This window comes from Aedes albopictus, chromosome 1 (genome assembly GCF_035046485.1).
Source record: "Aedes albopictus strain Foshan chromosome 1, AalbF5, whole genome shotgun sequence".
NCBI lineage: Eukaryota > Metazoa > Arthropoda > Insecta > Diptera > Culicidae > Aedes > Aedes albopictus.
In genome coordinates, this window is record NC_085136.1 from 81,651,827 (window position 1) to 81,678,387 (window position 26,561).

At 39.4% G+C, this 26,561-nt stretch overlaps 1 protein-coding gene across 1 annotated transcript in view; it reads right to left on the minus strand.

Moving 5' to 3' along the window:
• Positions 1–26,561, minus strand: part of LOC109407380 (uncharacterized) — a 136,361-nt gene that overhangs the window by 83,290 nt on the left and 26,510 nt on the right. The window lies entirely within an intron of this gene.

Below are 26,561 nucleotides of genomic sequence, written 5' to 3' on the forward strand. Positions count from 1 at the left end.
CCTCATGGAGAATCTGTTGCTGATTCAATGAACTTCAATAGCAGCGCACAATACACTAGTGTAGACGAAGCTCTTCATAATGACATTTTCAGAAGGTCTAAAGAAACCGTTCCTTGAGTTTTTCAGTTTTGTAAAAGGATGAGGTTGGAAATTCTTCAAACGATAACAAGTTCGTGCTATGTCTCATCCCAAAATAATAACAGTGGTTTGGGACTCTATAAGTAATATTTTCGAAAAACATTGGAACGGGACTTCACAGTTTATGACCGAAGTTTGTATGGAGAATTTGGGGTGTTCAATATGCGACTCAGAACGTGCCGTGCAAATAGGGGAACTTGCATTTTCGACAGTTTTGTTCTCTTCGTCATGGATGGTTTTTTGAAGCATGTTGATCTCAAAGTTGGCCTCAATGCCTTCCCAACTAAGTTGAGTTATATGCCCAAATTTCAGGCAATTTGGCCCACAAAAACCCCCATGACGAAGAGAACAAACCTGCCGATAATACCCTTTTTCACTCTATTTATATTTGTTTCGTTATTTTCTAACGCCTAAATAAGTGCACGGCACGTTCTAATTAGCATTGGGTAAATCTGGCTTAGACATCGATTTTTGTGAATCGATTCGAATCGGGTCAGCACGGTCGATTCGCCGATTCAATCAAATGATTCGTTTGCTGCATATAGTTCAAGTTCATGGTATGGTCTGGGATCATTTGGGCAGTAGCACCTATTTTGGGCACTTGTTGCTATAAACTAGTCACAGTATCTAGCAATGTACAAAAAAATCAAGTCAATCGGTTTGACATTGACTGAGTTACTGGAGTGTAGTACTGAGATAAATTCTCTCGGAATGCTGAGAAAAATTCTCTCAGAATCTTTGTAGAGACTCCTCTAGAATTCTGAAAGCAGTTCCTCTAGAATTATGAGAGAGATTTCATCTAGAATAGACAGCAAGACTCTTCGGGTATCTTGGAAGGATTTCTCTCAGAATCTTGTGATAGATTATCTCAGAATCCTAAAAGAAGCATTCCCTTGGAATTCTCCCAAAATGTTCTAGAATTTTAAGTGGGATTACCCCAGAACACTAAGATGAATACTCAAAGAATCCTGAGAGGAATTCCAAGAGCGGTTTTTCCACATTCTAGAAATAAATTCATCAGAGAATACACTGAGAGAGATTCTCGCAAAAAAAAAAAACATTTTTTTTTTTTAATTCTAAGAAGCACCCCCCAAGAAACTTAGAAGAAATGACACAGAATCCTGAAAAGGATAGCTTAGAACCCTAAGAAGGATTACTCCAGAGTCCTGAGAAAGGTTCCCTCAAAATACTTGGCGGGATTGCCAAAGAAACCTAACTTATACTCTCGCAGAATTCTGGGTGGTATGATTACCCTAGAATCTTGAGGAGACTTCCTCCAGAATCCTTCTAAGTATTCTCCCAAAATTCCCCCAAAATTCTGGGTCCTTTAGAAAGCTGAGAATAATTCTGCCAGATTCCCGAAATGTATTCCCCAGAATTCCTGGGAGGGATCATAGGAATGGTTCTTCCAGATTCTTTATAAAAATATATCTAGAATCCTAAGAGGGATTTTTCCAAAAATCTTGGATTCTCCCTGGAAGGGATTACAAAAACTTCTAGAATGGTCTTCCCCAGAATTCTGAGAAGGATTCTCTGGAATTCTGAGAGGTATTCCCACACAAAAACAAAAAAAATACCCAGGATTCCTGAAAGACATTCCCCCAGAATTCTTGAGAGGACTCCCTTAAACTCCTGCAAGGGATTGTTGTAGAACTCTGAGAGTGATTTCTCTAGAATACTTCAAATAATTACACCAAAATTTCAAGAGAATCTTCCCATAATCGAAAGACAGAAAACAGAATTCTACTGAGATTCTCGTAGAATGCTGAGAAGGATTTCTTCCGAACTTTAAGAGAAATCACAAAATCTATGCCAGGGATTCTCCAAAATCCAAATTTCTCTGGAAAATCCGCCCACAATCTCATGAGAAATTCTTCAAGAATTATGAATTCTGATAAAAGTGCTCTAAAATCTTCAAAAATATTTCTAGAATTATGACAAATTCCCCAGAATCTTGAGCGAAATTGTCCCAGAATCCTGACAGGGATTACCGTGGAAAGTAGAATTTTCAGAGAATCTTGGGAAGAGCACCCGCAGAATGATTAGTGGTATTCCCCCCGGAATCTTACGAACTTACGGAGAATCCTGTGTGGGATTCCACCAGAATCCTGAGAAATATTTTCCAAGAAGTTTGAGAGGAGTTCCTGAGAATGCTGAGAAAGATTTCCTCAGAATTCTGAGTGGGATCCTGAGGGTCTTCCAGAATCCTTAGAGGAATCAACCCAGATCATCCAGACATTTCTAAGAATCCTGAAAAGGACTTCATCCTTCGGTAGGGAATACCCCAAAATCCTGATATTAATTTGTCTTAGAATCCAGAGATTCTCTAGAATTCTGATAGTTATTTCCCATATAAATATAATACTGCTGAGAAAAAATCCTACATAGTTTTAAAAGTGACTCTTCCAAAATTCTGTGAGAGATTCCTTCAAAATGCTGAAAATTCTCACACCAGCACCCTTAGAGACCTTATCCTAGAAAAGAAAGAAAGATTTCCAATAGGAATTCTCCCTGAACTGTATTAAGAATTTCCCTAGAATCCTGGAAGAGATTACTCCAGTTTTCTAAGATGGATTCTCTCAGAATCTTTAGAGGAATTCTTCCAGAATCCTGAGGGATTTTCTCAGATTCCCGAGATGGATTCTCCTTGAACCCTGTGATGGATTGCCTCAGAATCCCGAGAGAAGTTTTTCCTCGGGATTCTCCCAGAATTCTAAGACGGATATCCCCAGAACTCCCAGGCGTATTCTTCCTAGAATCCTGAGAGAAATTTTCCTGCAGTATTGATAGACATCTCATTAGAATCCTGAAAGAGATTGCCCCAGAACCTTGAGAGGGATCCTAAGAGGGGATCTTCCACATTCCACATCTAGAATCCTGAGAGGGATTTAAATAAAAAAAGTTCGGTAGTTCGGCGGAAATTCTTTTAATAATATCAACAGGACTGGAGATCCCTCAGAAATTTTCGCAAGAGATTTTCAAGAAACTGAAGGAAACCGCTTAAAAAGACCAAAACCCCTTAAAGAATTTCAATAATGATTCACAGAGATAACCGGAAGCCTTGATGATCGCAAAGATGCATTTTACGCGCAGCTTGAACGTGAGTATGATCACTGCCCCAGCCCCAACGTCGAGATCTTCATAAGATACCTAAATACTCAGGAAAGCCAGGAGGAGGAATTCAAACCAAAGATTGGAAAGTTTAGCGCTCACCAGCTAACGAACGAAAACGGCCTATGACTAATCGATTTCGTCGCGTCCCATGCTGCAGCATGGAACCCGACAGAATGTTGAGCTATACATACATAAGCGGAAGCAGGAGACCCGCCTCTTCTGGGAGAAAAGGCGCCACCTGGAAGAAGCGGTGTGCGAGGAAATTGAATTTCGGTTAAACATAAGTTCTACCAGAAACTTAACAATCAGGTGGAAGCCTAAGGTCACCAGCTTTGGCACCGGAAGGTGACCGAGCACCGAGGCATACGGAGTGCTCAACCGGAGTAAGCCTAAGCGTGGCGGGGGGTCAGCAGTGGGCTCTGCTGGACCTCTTCAAAAATTCCACACATCCGGAAGCAACTCTGTACAAGCGACATGACACCGCTTTCAAAGTGACACAGCTCAGTTTGAAGTGCCTCGGGTACATCGAGAAGTTCCTGAATACGGAATACTGAACATGCTCTGCAAAATTGTAACTGAGGTGGTATACGCTTAGGTAACTATGCACAAGTGAGCTGTTAGCGACGACATTCTATCCTCTTAATAAGGTCGGGTGCCACTGACATGAAACGGCGGATGGACTTATGTCGGCCGTGTCTTCCGTCCCATAAAACTGTGGCGTGGCTGTAACGTACGTTCTTCACCTGTGCCCAGATTAGGCAACTAATTGGGTGAAAGTAGGTTCAGTCCACATAAGGTCCTTGGCCAACCCTCGGGTGACCTCCCTGCTTGCATAGATAACCACCAGGACCATTGGAAACTACTTCATTTGCAGTGAGGGATAGCGGCTCTAAGGGGGACCCAACAGAAATGACTACCAAATCCACGAATAACAACAACAATGTAATCGAGAGTGAAGAGGCAGAGGGAACGGCGTTGAACCTGTTGGCACGAGGAGGACTGGCGAGATCGCCACTACGAGGGGCTGGTGTACCCACCAGCGAGCAGATAGCAGGAGGTCCAACAGGAGGAGCACGAGGCGGTGCAGCATCGGCCGAGAAAGCGCAGATGACCGGCGTGGACCTCACACAAGCGCTGAACCACAACAGGAGCGTACTACCGAAGATGTTGGTAGTTGCCGAACAGATGGATACGAGCGGGCAAACTACCATCAGCTAGGACCTGAAGCAGGGCCTGCTGAAGCTCCGTAAATCGCTGGCTCTGACCAAGAAGGAATACGATCGCCTGATCGAAAAGCGGAGTGCGGCTGATGCGAGCAGAGAGGAGCGGTCCACCCAAATGCACAGCTTCTTTTTTTCTAGCAACACGACGATGCAGCATGAAATCATGCAGCTTGCCGGAGCCGTAGCGGATAGGTCAAACCGCCCTACCACTCGAGTTGCATGGTCGAAACCTGTCGAGGAGACGCGGCCTAAGAAGCGTCCGGCAGTGGCGGGCGGAAAGCCAAAGATGAAGAGAGTAGAGGTGTACAAGGCTACTGCAGTCGGCATGATCAAAGTAGGCTGGTCAGTTTGCTCGCTCAGCATGTACGCGCTGCCAAAGGCGTCTTTCAAGTGCTTCGAGCAACTACACAAGTCGTGGGCGTGTAAATGCCCCAACAGGAGCAAACTGTGCAGGAAGTGCGGAGTGGAAGGCCACATCGTCAAGAAGGCACCAAAATGTCTGATTTGCACGGCGAACAAGGGCCATATGATGGGCGGACCTAAATGTCCAGACAGACTCGTGGAGGTCGAACAAAACGACGATGATGCAGGTTATACAGCTTAACCTGAACCACTGTGAGGTCGCACAATAGTTGCTGTGACAATCTGTCGTGAAGTCAAGTACAGACACTGCCGTACTAGTGGATCCATTCTTCATCCCTCATGGTAACGGGAACTGGGTAGCAGATAAGGCCAAGCTAGCGGCGATCTGTACAACCGGAGATAATTTCCACGTCGCATGAGGGCTTCTCACTAGCGCGAAGATCAACGGGATGTACTATTGCAGTTGTTGGGCCCCCTCCCATATGGTCGATAGACCATTTCTCCTCTATGTTGGGTTTGCTATGAAGCGCACTAGTGGGATTGAGTCCCGTGGTCATCGGTGGGGACTTAAACGCCTGGGCGACTGAGAGGGGTAGCCGCTTGACTAACGCGAGAGGCTGGGCTCTACTCGAAGCTATGGCCAGCCTGAACGTGGATGTCGCAAACGTTGGTGATAGAAAAACCTACAGTCACATCATTGATGTGACCTTATGGAGCCCGTGTCTGAACCCTAGCTCGAACTGGTCACCATCTGGCGAATCGATACAGGGTGGAACACGGAGGAAGACGGCCACATCCGAAAGTCATAGACCGTCATCGGGGATGGCTAGCCTCGAGGTACGATTAGCTGGCATTTGTGGAGCAATTACTCATGGAGGATAACATGAAGATCTGTCTAGCAACGATCTAGTCGGAACCTTAGGCCGTGTATGCGATGCCAAAACGAAGGGTGCTTTAGCAGAATGCTGCAGTAGATCGTGGAAGCTTTCTTCCCGCGTCACTATATAAGACCCATGGGCCATAGACGCCATCTAAACCGGAAAAAGCGAGGTTATCCCGGTGGCAAACTTTAAATTTGATCGTATCAACCCGGAACAAAGCTTTTTCAATCTATATTAGCGTTCAAAACAACTGTGCAAAATATGGGAGCGATTGATTGCGTCCCCGTATTCCGCATTGCGATTGATATTTGTATGGAATTTAGTATGGGAAAACGTGCTTTTTTGCAATTTTCTCATAAATTTAAATTTTTCGTCTAAAACGATATAATTAATGACGATAAAGTATAGCCTACCCGACCAGAAGCTCCTAACAAGATAATAACAAAATTATAACAGCCGTTGTTAGAAATAACAGAATTTGATACAATTTTGTTGTAAGGATTTTTATATGTGTATAATCATAACATAATTGTAACAGAATTTGTTATTATTTTAAAAACAAAACTATAACAAAACTTGTTTTATTCATTCAAACTGATACATAACAGCATTTGTTACATTATGCATATTAACATAATTGTCTATAACATAATTTCGTAACACATTTATCATAATATTTGCTATTTTTTTTTTAAACAAAATAATTTCAAAATTTGTTAGATTTTTTGTATTTACGAGAAAAAGTTTGATCATCTTTGTTATATTGATCACTTGAGCCAAAAGACTTGAAACAATGCTTATAACATAGATAGCATTCATTTATAATGCAACGCTAAAATCGTCATGTTTTAACATCCCCTCCTCTTCCGTTACGCTTTTTTGCATTAAAGCCCTAAAATTCGTGTATTGACCGAAATGCTAAATTGTACTTCCCCCTCTTCCTTAAGCGATACCTAATTTGTGTATGGCGTCATATTTGTTTTTAAAAATGTAACAGAACTTGTTATCATTTAGTTATAATCTGTTAGAAGCTGTAATAAAAAAATCTGTTGGAATATCAACATGGTTTGTCGAATGTAAACAATATTATCAATACAAACTGTAAACTGGATATATAATTAGCTTGCAAATCAAATACTGCACAGTAATCTGTTTTCCAAGTTTTTGGGATTCTTTCATTGCACTTCAATCTAAATCCGGACTAGTTCACACAGTTTTTTTGAGCTATGAAACATTATTTAAAAAGTTTTCCTAATACAGGTCGGACTCGATTATCCGGAGTCGGGTTGTGGCGCTTCTCAAAATAATATCACGGAAACGGAATGCTGTAAGATGGTGAAATTTGGACTGATTACTGACCAAAGTTGGTTTGATAACAGGTCAAAATTTCAGCTTTATAAAGCATTCCGTGTGATTCCGTTCTTCAGATATATGTTTGAGGAGCATCAGAATCTGACTCCGGATAATCGAGTCCGACCTGTATGTAGTAACTTTGGGCGGATTTTAGAAAAAAAACCTCTTGTAAATGAAAAAAACTGTTTCAATACCAGAATATGCTTCTACAAAAAAAAATCTAATCGAAATGCCTTTAATAATAATCTTTCTTAAAGTAACCGTTTCCAAAATATTCGGAATTAAACTTCATGAGTGTCTCAATCTGTAAGAAAATGTGCCCTTTAAGTTATTCGTGATGCTCCATCAACAACACTATGTTAATTCCAACACATTTGTCTGTCCCAACAACTTTCTCTTTAACAATCACTTGGTTGGACGAACAGTTTGAAAGTTATGGGAAGATTGTGAACTTGATTTTGTAGAAACAAATGATGTTTCCAACGTTTCATAGAATGATAGTAATTGGTTGTTTTTATCGATAAACTAAGAAAGAACGAAGAAATATAACTTTGGAATAAGTAAATTTTCAGTTCAAAAATCAACCATCAATTTTATTATTTTAAAGTCAAGTTATTTTTGAGCGTGAGCAAGTTTCAGGCATAATTTGGCCTACAAAACCTTTAAGACGAAGACAACAAAGCTGCCGATAATACCCAAAGTCATCTCATCTAAAACGATGGATATTGCATTACATGGAACTATGTTTCATATGCCTTCTATTACTTTTGAGTTGTATTTTACACAAATGACGAATCTTTGCACGCGAAAACATAAGATCGATTACAAAAAATACCAAAACAGTACTGCTGCTCTAATTTCGTCAAAATAGTCTACCAAGTAATGAATGATATTGAACGTGGAGAAAGCAAAAGTGGAACTAAATAATTATCATTAGAAAATGCCAACAATTCTACTAATTCTGATCAATTTGATTGTGGAATTTGTTTATTCTACCTTTTGGCTTCGACCTAAGGGAGCATCCATTAAGTACGTCACGCTACAATTGTAAATGGATGACCTCTTATGTGATAGATTCCATTTCATTGCCTTGAATAAAATAAAATGTTGAACATAACTAAATTATATCTGCAGTTGTTATCATATCTGCATATGATAAGTCTATTATATGTCAACAAGCTCAATGTGACGTCATACCACACCGCTCGTGTACGTCTGACAAACAAAGTTTGGAATGACGAAACTGTCAATACGTAGAACCAGTAAAGCTTCTATCACCACTTTAAGTGCTGTAATGGCCTCATTGGCAGAGGCGCCAGATTTCTATCGATGGTAGGTGTCTTGGTTCAAATCCCGTTCGGATCCGAGAATTTTATATGTATTGAAAACTGTTTTTTTTGTAGACATACGTAATGCCTGAAGTTCATAGGCACAATATGTGTTGAAAAATGGACAAATTGAGTGGAAAAATTGCGAAAAAATCCACGTAGTTCTGGTGGGATTTGAACCCACGTCTCCCCAAGTTCGCTAGACAGGGCGCGTTAACCAACTCCGCCACAGAACAAGGTAACAATTCTGTGAAGTAGAAAGCCAACCTGAACCCAAAGCCCACCTCACCCCACGTTCTTTCCTCGCAATTCACCATCTCCTTCGGTCCTTAGATGTCCACTTCCAACACTCTCTGAGCGTGCCTACGAACAACAGTGAGAGCAAGTTATTTTTAGTGTCGAGACTTTTGCCTATCCACAGCACATGCTCATCCACAACTTGCGAATGAGACCGTCAGTGTGTGTCGGGCGTTCGACTCGGTCGCATGTCCCTCGCACGACCGCTATTGCGATAGAGAGACCGCCGCTCTATTTCAACACGAAAGTTGTTGTTTTTCGGATAACCAACCGAAATGGTATGTTAGACATTTTGTGTTTTTTGTGTTACTTACGTTTTCTAAAAATAGAATAACACACTTAAAAATATTTACCCAAAAAATAAGTATAAAATTTAGTTTTTACCCTAAAAGGTGTCGAAGGAATTATAACACAATTTGTTATAATTTTGTTAAATTCTATCATATTTCACGGAACATGTTTTGTAATATTTTGGTTATGATCATAACAAAGGTTATTACAGTCGAACCTCCATGAGTCGATGTTCCTTGACTCGATATCGACTCATGGAGGTAAATTTTTCAATACTGAAAAATAATTTCTGGGTTACTATGATGGTCCCTCTAAAAAGCTTCCCAAAGGATTTTTGTTCCATTTCTCGATAGTTCCTTGAGTCGATGGTCCCTTCAATATCGACTCATGGAGGTTTTACTGTACATTTTTGTTCTTTTCAGTGGGCATTTTGATAGAATTTTTGTTATTTTAACTACTAACGGTACATGTTTTATAACAACCTTTGTTATAAAAATTTACTGTAACAAAATAACACAGCTTGTTATAATTTTGTAATGTTCATCTAGTCGGGTAGGATATGCCGAAAAACTTTGCCGAACATCGCAAAGTGATCCGACGCTTGTGAAAAAAGTTATTCGCCTGGTAACTTAGACCAAAAATTGAGATTTTATCATTGATGTTATTCCTTTACATGTTAAATGTTAAGCACCACCGGGAAATCTGTACGTTATATTTTTTTTCACAAGTGTCGGATCACTTTACGGTCTTCGGCAAAGTATTTTGGCATATCCTAGGCTATACTTTAACGTCATTAGTTAGATCGTTTTAGACGAAAAAGTTAAATTCATGAGAAAAATGCAAAAAAGCACGTTTTCCCATACTAAATTCCATACAAATTTCAATCGCAATGCAGAATACGGGGACACAACCAATCGCTCCCAAATTTTGCACAGTTGTTTTTGACGCTAAAATGAATCGAAAAAGCTTTGTTCCAGAAAATCGACTTTGTTGACCCAGTCTAATACAGACATCCCTGTCTACTGAACACCATCGGGAAACTGATGGAAGGAAGTCCTGGATAGCCTACTTGACTGGAGAGCTACTTTCAGAACAGGATGCTAATCTACGACACCGAGGAAGTGGAGAGGAGGTACTACATCACCGCGGCAGTACGTCAGGTCTCCATTCTGGGCCCGGAACTATGAAACTCGGCGTTTGATGACGTATTGAGGCTTACACTTCCACCGGCCGTAAAGCTGCTCGGCCTTGCCGATGATATTACCCTCGTGATACATAACAAGTCCATACAGGAAGTGGAACTAACAGCAGGGCGTAGTGGAAGGCTGGTTGAGGTCGAGACAGCTGGAACTCGCGCATCACAAAACGTTCTTCTGTTGCGTACAGGGACGTCAAAGCGTTTCAACAAAAACGTGTTTTCAAGTCGATCTGAGCATTTGTTAAACTAAATGGTTCAAAAACTTACAATCCAATTGAATCAATTTATGTTTGTCATTGTTCACCATGAATTCGTATCTGTCAGCAATATCCTTTGAATCAATTCGCATTAGTAAATTTGCTTGTTTGCCTGGATTGTTCTTCCGTCCAAATTTATGCGTTCCAAGCGATTCGTCTCCCCAGCCTTAGATTGTCAACGCTTTGTCGTGGAATGTCTGAACCGTTGCGCCCCATCAAAGGGGAAATAATAACCACCATGCTGCGATGCAAACACGGTGCCCATTTGTGTTATTTTCCAGACAATTCCAATTTATCATTGTGTCAGCGAGCCGCGTGAAAATGCCCCCACGTGTGGTATGGTTTTGTGTGTGTGTCTTTCTGCAATCCAGCAGTCAGTTGTCGTCGAGTTGGTGGTTTCTTTCACCCAAAAGGTAAGGCGGGAACTTCGTCCGTATGAATTATTTGAAAACTTGCCGACATCCCACAGTCCCAGCACGCCGGTTAAGATTCAAATGATGGCAATATATCATTTCGTCACTCGGACTTCCTGGTGGCGCGGTGGTTTGAATTGCTGTGGCTTTGAGGACAACATATTTGTCATACCATTGTCTCGTAGCGCTTAGAAAACTGTTGAGCTTGATGTTGCACATTCATACCATGATCAAAAAGTCCTCGAATTGCTATTAGTACTAGAAACAGTTTATAAATTGTAGGCAAATACCATGAATAATTCAAATTACTATTGCAATTATTCTCGCAATTATAATATTAGTTACATGAAACAGCTTTTTCACTACCTGTCACCACGTAGACTTGAAAGAGCAATTACAGATTTTCAATTCTCTCTTCTGTTCCTGTGCCAGTATACCCAGTATAACACAAAACCAGACCGGAAATGGTACACCCGTGCTGACCCTTTTCCGACATTTAATTTTACGTTTCCAATTTAAAACTAATGCAACTTTAATTACTTCGGCAAACACTCTTCGTTTATCGATCGTTTGTCCGGTCGTTTACTTTTATAGTGATGCATCGTCGCCGTCGTCGTCGGTCTTGAAACTGAACGCCTTGCATTTAAGGAATAAGGTCATTCAGATATCACAATATATAAAAGTAGCGACGGACTTCCAAATGAGCATCATATTAAATTCAATGATAGATGTGACTGATGATCACTCGCCTCATCTCCTTCAAGAATCCTGTTGAAAAACTTTAAAACTGTCAGAACAAGTCGATGAAAAGTTTTCAACTTCCAAACGACGTTTCACCACGGCCAGCACTTCTAAACTGCAGCTATAACTGTAACAGTGGTGCACCGAGAGATGAACTTCGGACCCACTCGTCGTTGTTTATTTCCATGTACAGAGATATAGGTAGGTACCGATTGCGCTGACCTGCCTTTGGTTTTACTGTTGGTTTTACGATTTCGGAAAACACGTCAACTTGTGCAAACGAACATTTCCCAATGGAAAAGTTGGTCTTTTTGCGCTGGAAACCACCACACCAGGGCTAAAGTGCAGCACTGACAGCCGCCGTAAAACGGGACTCATTAAAGTGGAACGTTCGATTTAGATGTCTTTACTAGAGGACTAGAGTAGACCTAATCAATTTGAAATGTTCATATTGAATGTAGTTATGCAGCTATTGAGCTATTGTACAGTGCATGGTTGCCTTGATATAAATTAGAGCCTCAATCCATTTAGATTAGAATTTCTTTGCATCAATCTACTTACACTTTTTGAAAATTTCGCCTTTCAGTCCAACAAATTGCACTGATTGGGGTCTCAAGTTAGCCTAGTGGTTAAGGCAATGGATCGCCAATCCAGAGATGACAGGTTCGATTCCCGTTCCAGTCAGGACAATTTTCTCGACTCTTGGGACATAGTGTATCATTGTACTTGCCTCACAATATACAAATTCATGCAATGAATGGCAGGCAAAGAAAGCTCTTCAATTAATAACTGTGGAAGTGCTCAAAGAACACTAAGTTGAAGCGAGGCAGGCCAAGTGCCAGTGGGGACATACAGCCATAAAAGAAAGAAGAAAGGAGAAAAAACTGCACTGATTAGTATTTTATCATCGCCGACGTTTCGGTCCGGCTACTGGATCATTCAGGGCCATCTTCAGGGCCGCCTTGAAGCACCTCTGAAGCTCTCCTGAAATCCCTCTGAAGCTCACATCAAAACCTTTGAAGCCTACTTAAACCCTCGGGAACACCACAGCAACTCCCTGAAATCAGTGTTGGGAATGGGAGTACTTATTTGCAAGGAGCAAGGCCGGATTTAAGGGGGGCCGGGGAGCCAGGGCTCACTTGCCACTATCTCGGTTCAGAAACCGTGCTATAAAAAAAACGATGTTTTAAGGGCATTTACATTGTAGTTTTATTTGAAAGTTTGCCAAGTAAAGTAAGAGTCGCACACGCATACCAATGTCGTGAAAGAGATGTAAAGGCGACTTACCACGGGTTGAGTGTAACTTATTCTCACTTCTTGCTCACAGATTTCTCACGTCTCACGACGCACAGGTCCGTACACCGTTTTTAATTGCATGCTTTTTAACTGGGATAGTAGCAAGTGAGTATAACTTTTTGCAAGTGAGTAATCCCAACACTGTTTGACACACATTGAAACATCACCAAAACCCGTCTAAAATTCTCTCAAATACCCTGCAGCGCATTTGAGCATTTTGCAGCGAAATAAACGCATCATAGCCCTTTAAAACTCCCGTGAAGCTTAACTGAAAGCCAGTGACATCTCGCCAAACGTTCGACCGCTAACATTCGGAAAATCTTGTAAGGCTCGTCACGCGCGCTCACTAGATTTATAGACGATTTATCAGATTAACTGTCATTCCATTTGAGAAGCTACAGACCAGAATCACTGGAAGCAGCATATGAAGTTACAGTAATTTTATATGGTGGCTCCAGAGAGGAAAAACCAATCGTAATCTCTACATAAATACGAACTATAAGGGATTGCTGTTGCCAAAGCAGATAAGTGGCGATTTGGCAATTTACGGACGATCGCGTATCAATACGATCCTTCACGCATGCTTAATATTCCATCATGGCTCCAGAGAGGAGAGATTGATCGTAATCTCAACATCAATACGAACTATAAGGTGCCGAAAATAGCAAAGCGAGAAAAGTGCTAATTGCGGTATGTCCAACCTGGTTGAAGAGATCAATAAACTAGTGAAGTACTTTCAGGAGATGGACCGAAAGCTCGATCGAACAACTTGATAACAGTGAAGACTTTAAAGGGTGGAAAAGGACTCAATTCAGTGCCGGTGAAGTCACTATTGATCAAAGACCGATTAATCGGAAGCATACAACAATATTACACATGGACGAAGTCAAGATCGAACAAAGTAGATTTCGAGGCCAATGTAGGCCTCAAGGAATTGACAAAATACACATCCAAAATCGAGAGCGACTCCACATAATCGAAAGGAGACGTAGAACGATCCGCTGGTGATGCGCTCACTGTATCACATTTCATAATATTGAGTTTATGAAATCACTTACTAAGCCCAACATGCCTCATGTTTATAATGGGCCACGTTATCAAATGCCAAATCCACCAAGAATTCCAACGACCTACAACCTCTAAGAAATCCTTACATGCATCAACGCGATTCAAGATATTTACCACAAAGACCACCATTCCAACCATTTATAAATAATCCGCAACTCCAGAATCAACCGTTTAGACATCCAAATAACGGTCAAACTTTTTCAAGTCAGCTTTTCAGAAGTTGATCACTCTACCAAGAGCGGACAGATCAACTACAGTAACAGACCACAAAATTCGTTTAGACATCCTTTGCAACAGCCTAGGTTAGACAATATCACAACGGAGAAGGAAGAAGAAGATTTTGAATATCCCGAAGATTTTTATCAACTTGAGGATCAAGAATATTATTTCAAAAACGAATACATCCCTGAAGAGTATCCAGAAGCAGAAAAAACGGAAGAACCAATCCCTGAAGGTAGATAGCGAAAAACAGATCAAAATGACTTTTTAGGATGACTTTTTCGTTGCCTTGCTTCGAAATGTACTATTAGTATATTTCACATGAGTAATTTAGAAATTTCTGGAGCGATTATAGGACTCCTCTCGAAATAGTGACTGAAATTCCTCAAGCTAAAATAAGCTGAGATTTCGTCAAAAATCACTGCTGTGGCTTCTCCAGAAAAAGTATAAAGATTTCCTGCTGTTATTCTTTCAGGGATTTCAAGGGATTGCTATGAATTCTTGCTAGAATTTATTCAAAAATTTCTAGTGGAATCCACCAGATCGTCGGGCTGAAGTTTCTTTGGCACTTTCTGTTGGGGAGTTTTATAGGAATAATCGTAGGACTCCCAAAAGCAAAGAGGAAATTTATCGAGAAATGCCAGTAAAAATTTCTGAGGAATTCTCCATAGGAATGTCTGAAGGAATCCTAGCAGGAATTTCCGCTGGTGTCCCAAGAGAAATTCATAAAGGAATACTTGAAGAAATCTCTGGAGAAATAAAAAGATGAATTTCCAGAGGAATCTTTGAAAGAATCACAAGAAGGATTTGTAAAGGAATCCTAGGATTCACTTCTGGAGCCTTCCAAGCAGGCATTTGTAGAGGAACTCCAAGAGGATTGTTCCAAGAATTTCTCCAAGATTTCCTCTTTGCATTTCTCCAAAAGTTCCTTCAGAAATTCTCCTTGGAATGCCCACTGGGATTCCTGCAGAAGATGGGTGATTTCTACAGGGTATTTTTCAGAAGATTCGGCCATACACTTTATACCCCAGACAGACATGTGATACGAGTGTGATACACGTACAACTGTACGCAGTGTCAAGAAAATTCTGAGAAGACTGACTTGAACGGAGAGAATTGTCAGTATGGCACTCATTTCAAGCGCAATTGTACAGTGATTCCTATATCACATGTGTGTCATAAGTATTACTTGAAATTGTCCCAAAAAGCCTGCTGGGTTTCCTTCAGGAACTCATCATGGGACTCCTCCAAAAATGTTCACAAGGATTTCGTAAGGAATCTCTTTTGGAATTTATCCAATAATTCTTTTGGGATGACCTCTAGAAATTTTTGCTGAGATTCCTTCAACTACTTGTGATAGGACTCATCCAGCAATCTCTACTGTAACTTCTTTATGTATTCCTGCATAAATTCACCCGAAGATTTTTTTACCAGTGATTCCTCAAGAACTCCTCTAAGGATTCTTTCAAGAATTCCTTTTTTAATTCTTATTGGAAATCCACTTCAGGTTCCTTTGAAAATTTCTGTTGATATTTCTACTGGAATGCTGCAACACAGAAAGAAATTCGGAAAACTTTACGTGATGTAAATATTCGAACGTTTAAATCTACATTTCAATTCATTCGATTTTACATAAAATAATTTCTTGCATATTCTTACAATCTGATGGAGAATTGTGTTGAAAACGATGAAGGTCATTTTGTTACAGCGAACTCGATGTAACCATTTTGAACTGTGTAGGATTTCTCCAGGAATTCGTGGTGGGAATTCTAAGAGCAATAACTGTAGAAATACTTTCTAGAAAAGCATGGAAAAATTCTGTTATGAATTACTTAAAGAATCTCAGCGATAATTTCGGTAGGATTTTCTAGAGAAATCCTAACAGATATTTTTTAAAAGGAACCAGCCATTTCTGAGGAATCCTTGGAGAAATTCATGCAGAAATCCCTGCAAAAAATTCCTAGAGGAATTTCAAGAAGATTTCTTAAATTATTTCTCAATGAACTTCTTTTGGAATTGCTCTAAGGTTGCTGCTCAGGACACGTAGAAGAAATACACACACTTAATTTAGAATGCCGAATCTCGGTTTACAAATGCCGAGATTTGCACAGCCGAGTAGTCAGCTAAATGTTTTGATGAGATCTCAGCTTGTAAATGCCGAGAATCAGTATAGCACGCCCTGTTGCTAAGCAACCTACCATCTTATTAGCTGAGTCTCGGTTAAAATTCAGAAACCGAGAATTGCACAGCCGAGCTCGTGAAAGAAATCTAAGTGTGCACCTTTTTGTAGCAGTAGTGTAGCGTACAGCTCAAAGCTGTAAATTATTTATTTATAGTAATATAATTTCATGTAGAATTGCGGAAAAACACTTACATCATTGATGTTCTTCACGCGGTTTCAATGACCTGACAAATATTCCCGAAGCTTTGTATAGTTGAGCCTAAATATCAATAAATGTATATAATTCACAGGTATTTTAATTTTGTCTATTCTAACATACAAATCCGAATTCTTTTTGTATACTTTTAGTTCAAATTCACTCAATTTAATTATTTAACAATAGCAAATACTTTTCGTTTACCACCAAATTTTAGCAAGTAATTCTCGACTTATCTTCTTTGTTGTTTTTTCTCTTCTAGATTACCAAAATGTCAAACTGAAATGTCAATCGCGTCATGACATTGCTCGGTCCGGTCACTCTTCGACAGGTCCACTAGAGTTGTGCCTTCTATGGTTCCTCCGAAAATTCCTTCTAGAATTCCTCCGGGATTTCTTTCTGCGAAGCCGTGAGAGAATTCTTTTGTTGTTTTTTTTTTCAGAAATTCTTGCTATGTCCTTCAGAGCTTTCTACAATGATTCTTCTAGAAGTTCCTCTCGGAATACATTCATTAAGTACTGTTGGGAATCCTTCAGGAATTCCTACCAGAATTTCTTTGGAAAATCTTGCTCATATTTCTCAAGCATTTTCAGCACGAATTACTCCTATTATTGCTCTTGAGAGTCCTCCAGGAATTCCTGAAGGATTCCCTACAGATATTGGATGGAAAACCCAGAAAAACATCCTGGAAGATTCCTACCAGTAACGCCTAGAGGACTCTGAGTAGCAGACCTTGAGAAATCCCAACAGTAGTTCCGAAAATAGTTTTGAGAGGATTCCCAGTAGAACTGAGTTCTTCAGAGTAAACTGAAGAACATAGTTATGCCTAAATACTTTGTTAAGTTAAACACAAAGGGGATTCACTTAACAGCGTAAATAGCTGGGTAAGCCATGATTAACTACTTATTGAAATATTTCATGAAATTGCGGATGAAACAATCAAAGATATATCGTCAAGGCGATAGTGATGTTTAAATCTATCGGCCTCATTGAAGCACAATACAGGGCATTTTCGTGCAGAGTACTGCACAACGGTATTTTGTCCGATCCCATCAGGGTCGTTGCTGGAGTGAGGCAAGGATGTTTACTATCACCGCTACTGTTCCTCATCGTAATCGACGAGATCCTGGTAGGTGCGATTGATCGTGAACCAAATCGTGGATTGCTGTGGCAGCCCATTACCATGGATCACCTAAATGACTTCGAATTGGCTGATGACGTTGCTTTCCTAGCTCAACGGCGCTCTGATATGCAGAGCAAGCTCGATGATCGACCATCAACGTCAACAAGACCAAATCGATTTGGGAAGGGGCTGCTTAAAGAGTTTCTTCCTAAATTAATTTAAAAAAGTCTTCTAAGGATCCTCCTGGGATTCTTCTAGAAATTGCGTCAGGGATTACTTCAAAAATTCTTCCAGGTATGTCTTTTTGAACTCTTCTAGGGTTTCCTGAAGGGTTTCCTTCAGGAGTTTCTCCAAGGATGCCATAGGAATTCAGCAATAGAATGTCTCCAAGATGTTTTTCAGAGGTTCCTGCAGGATTTATTCCAGTGGTTATTTTTTATATATATATCTGTATTAACGAGATTTTTAGCCCTGGGCTAGTTCATCTCGGGCTCTTCCAGTGGTTCCAGCAGAAGTTACTACTAGTGATGTCGCAAAATTTCAAATAATCGATTAGTCGGTAATCGATTATGTTTTGCCATGGCGATTACCGATTCGATTAATCGGCTATAATTAATCGATTATTCCTGGTAATCGATTATTTTTATTATAGTATTTTCTTAAGGACAAACGTCTTTAGATCCCGCTTGAACAGTGCATCAGAACTTCAGATGCACAAATCTCAAGAAGCAAGCTTCAATCAACAGTGCATTTGCTAATTCTGTTCTTGCTCACTTGTAATATGCTTAAAATAAGAAGATCAAGTGCGCTGGTTTTGTTCACGAAGAGATTTGTGCGTTCGAAATCGTGAGTAGGTGCCAAAGTCGGCCATTGTGGCGGCCATTTTGGGATTCTAACAAGTCTGTCCTTAAACATTTGCACGGTTTATCGCTTGTACAGCGATCCGCTATGTTTTGGCTGCATTAAAGCAACCAACATGGTGGGGTTTATAAAGCGATTTAGCAGTAGGTATAAACTTTCACGATCCATACACTATCAAAACATTATACATTTCTTATGTGAGATCGGTTCTTGAATATTGTAGTATTGTTTGGTCCCCATTTATGAAAACTGATGAAGAACGCATAGAATCGGTGCAAAAGAAATTCTTGCTATTTGCTCTACGTAAACTGAGATGGACAACTTTTCCACTGCCTTCTTATGAATCGCGTTGTATGATAATCAACAAACTTTAAGGAACAACGTGAATATGCTATGATAACATTTGTGAATGATATTGTTTCGCAACGTGTTGACTGCAGTAATCTGCTGTTCTGTTTGTATTTTAAAGCTTATTTTTTCACACACACTCACACTCAATTTCGACAGTTAAACAATGCGGTAATTTAAATTTTATTCCCATAAAATTTACTTAAACTAAGGTACTTTACAGTGTGCAAACCGATTTTGCAATTAAATTTGATTTTCCGTGACTTTTAGGGTACCGTAATCCGGGGTAATATTGATCAGAATTTTCAATCTTTTTTGAACAATTCTCTTGTTACAGCAAATGTTACATGTTTTATATTTTTAAAACAAGAACTGATACTCTGATTATGTGTTAAGCTACTCGAAAAAGTATTGTAAGACTTTTAAACATGTTTAAATAGGCTTTTCAATCTTATTTTTGATTTTGTTGATTTGGGGTAACATTGATCATGTCAGTGATCAATGTTCGTTTGTGTTGAAAATATCCTTACTTACTAAATTAGGGGTCGCGGATTTCGAATATGTTATCCAAATTCTTACAAGTTATGTACTTTATGAGTTATTTTGAGAAAAAAATCCTCCAAACCGCGTATAACGCCTAAAGGTAGGCAATGGCATAAGAAATTGATAGCCTACTTTTAATAAATCGCATATTCTATTGCAAAAGAGCATTTTCATAAAAGTTTCGTTCATTAAATCCAACTCTAGGATATCATATTGAAGTAATACAGTGATTTCTATCCTCATATTGTATCTAGTATTCATGCCATGCATGAATGTTTAACCTTCCTTAGTCCCTAAAAAAAAGTTACAAATAAGACCCTGGGGTCATTTTTGACCCCAAACTTTGGACAGCTCGCAAAAATCAGTGGCTTGACCGATTTTGGATCTCTTTGGCTCAAATGAAAGGGGCACAAGTCTAGTTTTCAAAACCACCGGAGAAATCCGGATTCGGTCACTGTGGCCACCGGGAACCTGCTTCAACTGAAAAATGCCGCTTTTGAGACCCTAACTTTGGCAAGCTATAACTTTGCAACCAAACAAGTAATCAGGACCGTCCAAGGGTCGTTGGAAAGGTATTCACGTGGACTTTGATTATAGACATTAATATTGACTAATTATTGAGAACCGGTTCCGGAAATCCGGAACATCCGAAATTTTAATTTTCATCATTGCTATGTGCTTGAAAATCCACAAATGTATTCCCTTTATGCATTTTATTGCATTACTGCTCTGCAGGCTTCACTGAAATGAGACACATATTGTTTAAGACCATTTTTGAAGGGTTCTGGGCAGGTCTGGTCAATGCGGAACGGGTTACAGGGACTCCGGAAGGTGGCCAATTAGGTAACGACAATGAACTTCGTATAGTTTTCGCTCCAAAACCCGGCGCCACATGGTGCAACCTTCGAATTTTCATATCTGTTGTTCTTGTGATACACAAAGAGATCGATAGTCATCTTCTTCTTCTTCTTCTTCTTGGCGTACCATCCCTACTGGAAAAAATCCTGCTTCTCAGCATAAGTGTTTTATGTGCACTTCTACTAGTATATACTGAAAGTTTTCTCTGCCAATCATTAGTTTACATATGTATATCGTGTGGCAGGCACGAAGATACTATATGCGCATGGGAGTAAGAGTAATTTCCCTTACGAAAAGTTCCTAGGCCAACCTTAAATCGAGCCCGTAACCCTCAGCATGGTCATGCTAAATGCCTTTGGGACCAGCTATGGCAATAGGGGCCCAAATGAATAGTCATATTGGTTCCACGTGGTCACCGGAGTGGCCACCGGAGCAATCCATATTATGTTACTCTCAGATTATTACAATAAATGTAGGCTTTTGACGGCTCAATTTTTATTATTTATCGTAACTGTAATGTTCTGGTATAGAAATGAACAAATGATGATTTCGATCTTTTTAGGCCACTAGAGCGACCACCGGAGTAACCCCAATTGTGTTACTTCAATTTTCTGCAACAAAAGTAGGCATTCAGAAGCTCACCATACTGTCGTGAGCGCTATTCAAAATTTTGACTTTCTTGTATATGTCTCGTAAAATAATAAAACTATAATATTTCTGCCAGATTATGATGCAAGATTTTGTCATTATCTACCGATGCGTGATAATGTTTGCACCATCGTACAAATAGGGTTCCCGTATCACCTTCAAACACACTGGACTGGTCTAGCCGCACATGTTAGAATATACGATATTCTCGGGATCATCTTCTAAAATGTGCTGTAGGTGGTTGAATTTAGATATGTCGAAGTGACATCTCAGCACTGACTATGATGTGAGTTAGAGCTTACGTGTATGTAAAGAAAACCAAGACATTGTGTGTGATACGGGATACGGGAACCTAATTTGTACGATGGTGCTAACATTATCACGCATTCGGTTGCATCTACGAAAGAAAAGTAAAATAATGACCGATAGATTGTTAGGTGAATAACTAAAAAGGAGTCAAAATTGTCATAGTCACTTACGTCATTCTGCAGAATAACGACAACATAGCATAACATTATCAGTTCCGGGTGTATGATAGTATTCGAGAGATTCCATAAAAACTGAAGATTCCAAAATAAAAATACCGGAAATTCATGAGGCAGTTCCAGCTAGAATTTTACCAGGACCATAGTTTAAAATTTTCATTTTCAATGAGTGAAATTCAACGTGAATTTTGAAGATTCTCAACTGATGGATCAAAATAAAATTCATTTTGGAGAATGAATTTTCTCACTTATTCATTCATTTTTCCGTCACTGACAATTTTCACTGAGAAATATAACTGGACCGTAACTCCTGATTATACTTCCAATCACCTCAAAACTTGTGTATAGTAGTTAATTAGAATAATAATTATCTTCTCTATTTGTCCATTAAGTCGGATTGTGCGTCTGTTAACAGAAATTGGACATTTTACGACGTGCGAAAAAATATTCGTGACAGAGAATTGAATGAAAAAAGAGAGGCATTCAGTTGACAATGAATGTGGCCAAACACGAATGAAAAAATGAGAATGTCAATCTTCACTTTCAATCTTCGATTTTTTTATACTCTGACCAGGACTTCCACTAGGAATTACTTTTGGTGTTGCAAATATGATCACGTTTCGTTACCAATAAATGTATTGATTTGTAATTTTTTGTTAGTGTTCTCACAACAACAATTATTGTAGATGCAGCAATCTTACTCTCAATGAGTGCACTCTCATTGGAAATGAACTCAAAAATTGTTATTGCAAATTATAAAATACAAAGATGAAGAAATGAGGAGGTTTCATACCTGTTGGAGGAAGGATTGTTGAAAATTGGTCTATTCCAGCGGCCTTTTTCATCTCCGGTGAAAATAAAAAAAAAACCCTTCGGGAGCTCCCACGATTATTGCTATAGGAGTTTAACTTGGCTTTCCGGCAGAATTTCCCTCACAGAGTTCAAATAAGAATCTCCCACGAAGCTCCACCTATTATTCGTCTAGAAGTGCCCGCAGGAGCTCCTGCAGGAATTCCTCTAGATCAATGGTGCTCAGCACTATACGCAATTCATCAATAAAATCGATAAGTACGAAAACCATTTCAATAACAAGCAAATTTGTATTCAAACTGAAGCTTAGTATCGAAGTTATTTTGTAATACAAGGTTACTAAACTTAGTTTTGTAACTTTTCGTAATTTGACGAACTTTGGCAAATATGAGTGCTATTTTTTTACTCAATCGAGGATATCTCGAAAGATTGAAAATATAACTAAGGATTTTCTCCATAACGTCTAGAGGTTGCCCCGGAAATTCTCTCGCCAGTAGTAATTTTTTGCACTAAGAACTGTTTCCGAAGTTACAACGGAAATGCCTCTACGAGTTTCTCAGGAAAATCTTCTAGGAGTTCCGTTACGCATTCTCTTAGGAGTTCCAAATAGACTTTCTCTAGGAGTTCCACTAATTGTTTTTTTTTCTACTTCCATTAATTATTTCTTTGGTAGATCCACTGGGAATTCCTCTAGGAGTTCCTGTCAGAGTTTCACTGGCAATTCTGCTCAAAGTATCAACGGAAGTACTTCCAGTTACAGAGGAAGATTCACTCGAAGATCCTCTGTGAATACTTGTGGGACCCCCTCCGCTAATATCCAGAATTAGTAGTAGTTGATCCACCTTGAATCCGTTCAGCAAATACAGCAAATATCCTTCAGTAAATTCACTGGAAATCCTCTAAGCCTTCGACCAGAAATTCTTTTAGGAGTTACAGCAAGAATCCCTCTAGGAAATCCACTAGGGATTCGTCAAGGAGTTCCAAAGGGAATTTCTCTAGGAGTTGCATCGATTATTTCTCGAAGTTCCATCGGGAAGTCTGGCAAGAGTTTTATCGGGAATTCTTCTGGTAGTTTTTCTCGAAGTTCCACCGAAAATCTCTTCAGAAATCGTTCTAAAAGTTCCAAAGAGAATTTCCCCAAGAATTCCTCAAAATAATTCTCTATGTGTTCCGCCACAAATTTCCACAAGGAGATAAACTTTTAATCCCTAGAGAAATTCTGTCAGGAATTCCTTTAAAAGTTTAATTCACAGGAGATACTTTCCTAACAGGAGTACCACCGAGAATACTTGTGGAAATTTCTTTTCAAAATACCTTTGGAAAATCCTCTAGGAACTCCACTAAGAATTTCTCTAAGTAATTACTTTAGAAGTTACACCATACATTCCTGCAGGAATTCCATCGAGAATTTCTCTTCAAGTTTCACTATATAGTGCTTTAAAATTTCCACAGAAAATTCAGCGGAAAGTCTACTAGGAGTTCCTTTGGAAATTAATCTAGGCAGCATCAATTTATTACGTAATACATAAATCTTAATTTTCGTACCCTCCCCACCCCTCCGTGACGCATTTTCTTGTGTGAAAATCCAGAGCTCCGCTCTAATTTTTCTCAGATTTTCACCGTATATTTGTTAAGAAGTTTAACCGGCAATTTTTCTGAGAGATCCATCTGCTTCCAAGAGTTTTGCTGTGAACAACTGTAGGAGCTTTGCATCACAGATGCTTCGTGAATTCTTCTAGCTCCTCCTGAAATTCCACTCTAATTTACAATAGTTACACCGGATATTCCTCTAGAATTTATAGTAGGTACACTCAGAGGAGTTTCACCGAAAAATTCTCTAGGAGTGCCACTAAATGCCCAATGTTTCTGGTTTAAAGTTTATATGGATGCTCTACATGGAATTCTTCAAAGACTTTTATTCGATTTTTTTTTTGGGATTTTCATCGGGAATCCCTCTAAGATTTCCTATCGAAAATCATCAAGGAGCTTTACCGGGAAATTCTGTAAAAAAAAAATACCAAACCAAACACTAACAAAAAACAGTTCCACCAGGAACCATACTAACAAACGTAGCCGCATAGCAGCTTATAGAACAAACGCCTTTGGACGAATGCTCTTCAAGCTCTTATACAGTAAAAATGTTAGTTGGGAATTCCTCAAGGACTTCCACAGGAATTGTCCTAAGAGTTCCACCCCTAATTCTTCTAGGGTTTCTACTAAGAATCTTTCTAGCAGAAAGTTCTTCAGTAGATCTCTGGAATTTCGTTCAGTAGTCTCTCAGGATATTTCTTAGGGTGGTCGTCCGAAAATTCCTTCAAGAGTTCCTTCGGAATTTTTGCCATAATTTTTCCATGTGTTTCGAAGGAGATTGACCCGACAATTCCTTCAATAGATTCTCCGGGAAACTCTTAGATAAATTATCCGCGGGAATTTTAGATGATTTATCGGCGAATCCATCAAAAAGAGATACCCGGTGTGACTCCTACAAAAATTCTCAGTGCATCTTCTGGAGAAATTCCTGGTGAAGCTTTTGGAGTAATTCTCAGTATAACTTCTTTTTCTAAAGCACGGAAAACTTCATTTCCTACAGTACGGAATCATTTATAATCAATTCTTTGATCACAAAAAAACCAATTGACAGATTGGTTTCTCACACTTTGCACCTCAAGTGTGAAAAACAATATGAGGTCAGCTGCTAAATGTCTACTTATGCTTTAGAACAGTTTCTCTGGTGACCATGGCCTGGAAAGATCGAGATCATCTTTGATCTTTGAACGAACTTTGGTCTGGCTTGCATAATAAGTTGGCCTACAAATTTATTGTTTTGGCTCCAACGTTTGCAACCCAATTTGTAATCTTCACAGTCAAAATCGCAAGACAAGATTGAGATCATCATTTGTTCCTTTTTATACCAGAACATTAAAAATTATAAATGTAAATGATTTAAATTTAGCTGTTGAAGCCTACATTTGTTGTAAAAATCTGAGAGCAATACAATATGGATTTCTCCGGTGACCATGTGGAACCAATATGACTATTCATTCGGGGCCCTTATAACCGTAGCTGGTCCCAATGGCATTTAGCATGACCATGCTGAGGGTGACGGGCTCGATTTACGGTTGACCTAGGAACTTTTCGTAAGGGAAATTACTCTTACTCCCATGCGCATATAGTATCTTCGTGCCTGCCACACGATATACATATGTAAACTAATGATTGGCAGAGAAAACTTTCAGTATATACTAGTAGAAGTGCACATGGTGAGAAGCAGGATATTTCCAGTAGGGCTGGTACGCCAAGAAGAAGAAGAAGAAGAAGATGATGACTATCGATCTCTTTGTGTATCACACGAACAACAGATATGAAAATCCACGAAGGTTGCACCATGTGGCGCCGGGTTTTGGAGCGAAAACTATACGAAGTTCATTGTCGTTACCTAATTGACCACCTTCCGGAGTCCCTGTAACCCGTTCCGCATTGACCAGACCTGCCCAAAACCCTTCAAAAATGGTCTTAAACAATATGTGTCTCATTTCAGTGAAGCCTGCAGAGAAGTAATGCAATAAAATGCATAAAGGGAACACATTTGTGGATTTTCAACCACATAGCAATGATGAAAATTAAAATTTCGGATGTTCCGGATTTCCGGAACCGGTTCTCAATAATTAGTCAATATTAATGTCTATAATCAAAGTCCACGTGAATACCTTTCCAACGACCCTTGGACGGTCCTGATTAATTGTTTGGTTGCAAAGTTATAGCTTGCCAAAGTTAGGGTCTCAAAAGCGGCATTTTTCAGTTGAAGCAGGTTCCCGGTGGCCACAGTGACCGAATCCGGATTTCTCCGGTGGTTTTGAAAACTAGACTTGTGCCCCTTTCATTTGAGCCAAAGAGATCCAAAATCGGTCAAGCCACTGATTTTTGCGAGCTGTCCAAAGTTTGGGGTCAAAAATGACCCCAGGGTCTTATTTGTAACTTTTTTTATGGGAGCGCCCCTAGGGGTCATTCAATGCTTTTGATTTTTGGGAAAGGTTTATTTCCACAAAAAAATAATTGTCAGAAAATTTCAGATTGCTAGGATTCGTTAAACAAAAGCTACAGAGAATTGAAATTTGAAAAAGGTCAAAAAAGACCCCAAGACCTTACTAAGGTTAACAATGTATCTCATTGCGTTACGAAACACAGCTATGAAAAAATCAATTTATTTCAATGTTTATGAAATTCAATTTTAAAGAATTACAAGTCATTTAATAGCTAAATGTCAGCAGATTACGATATATCTTTTAGGAATTCCTTCCGAATATCTTCAACAACAAGAGAGAGAGAG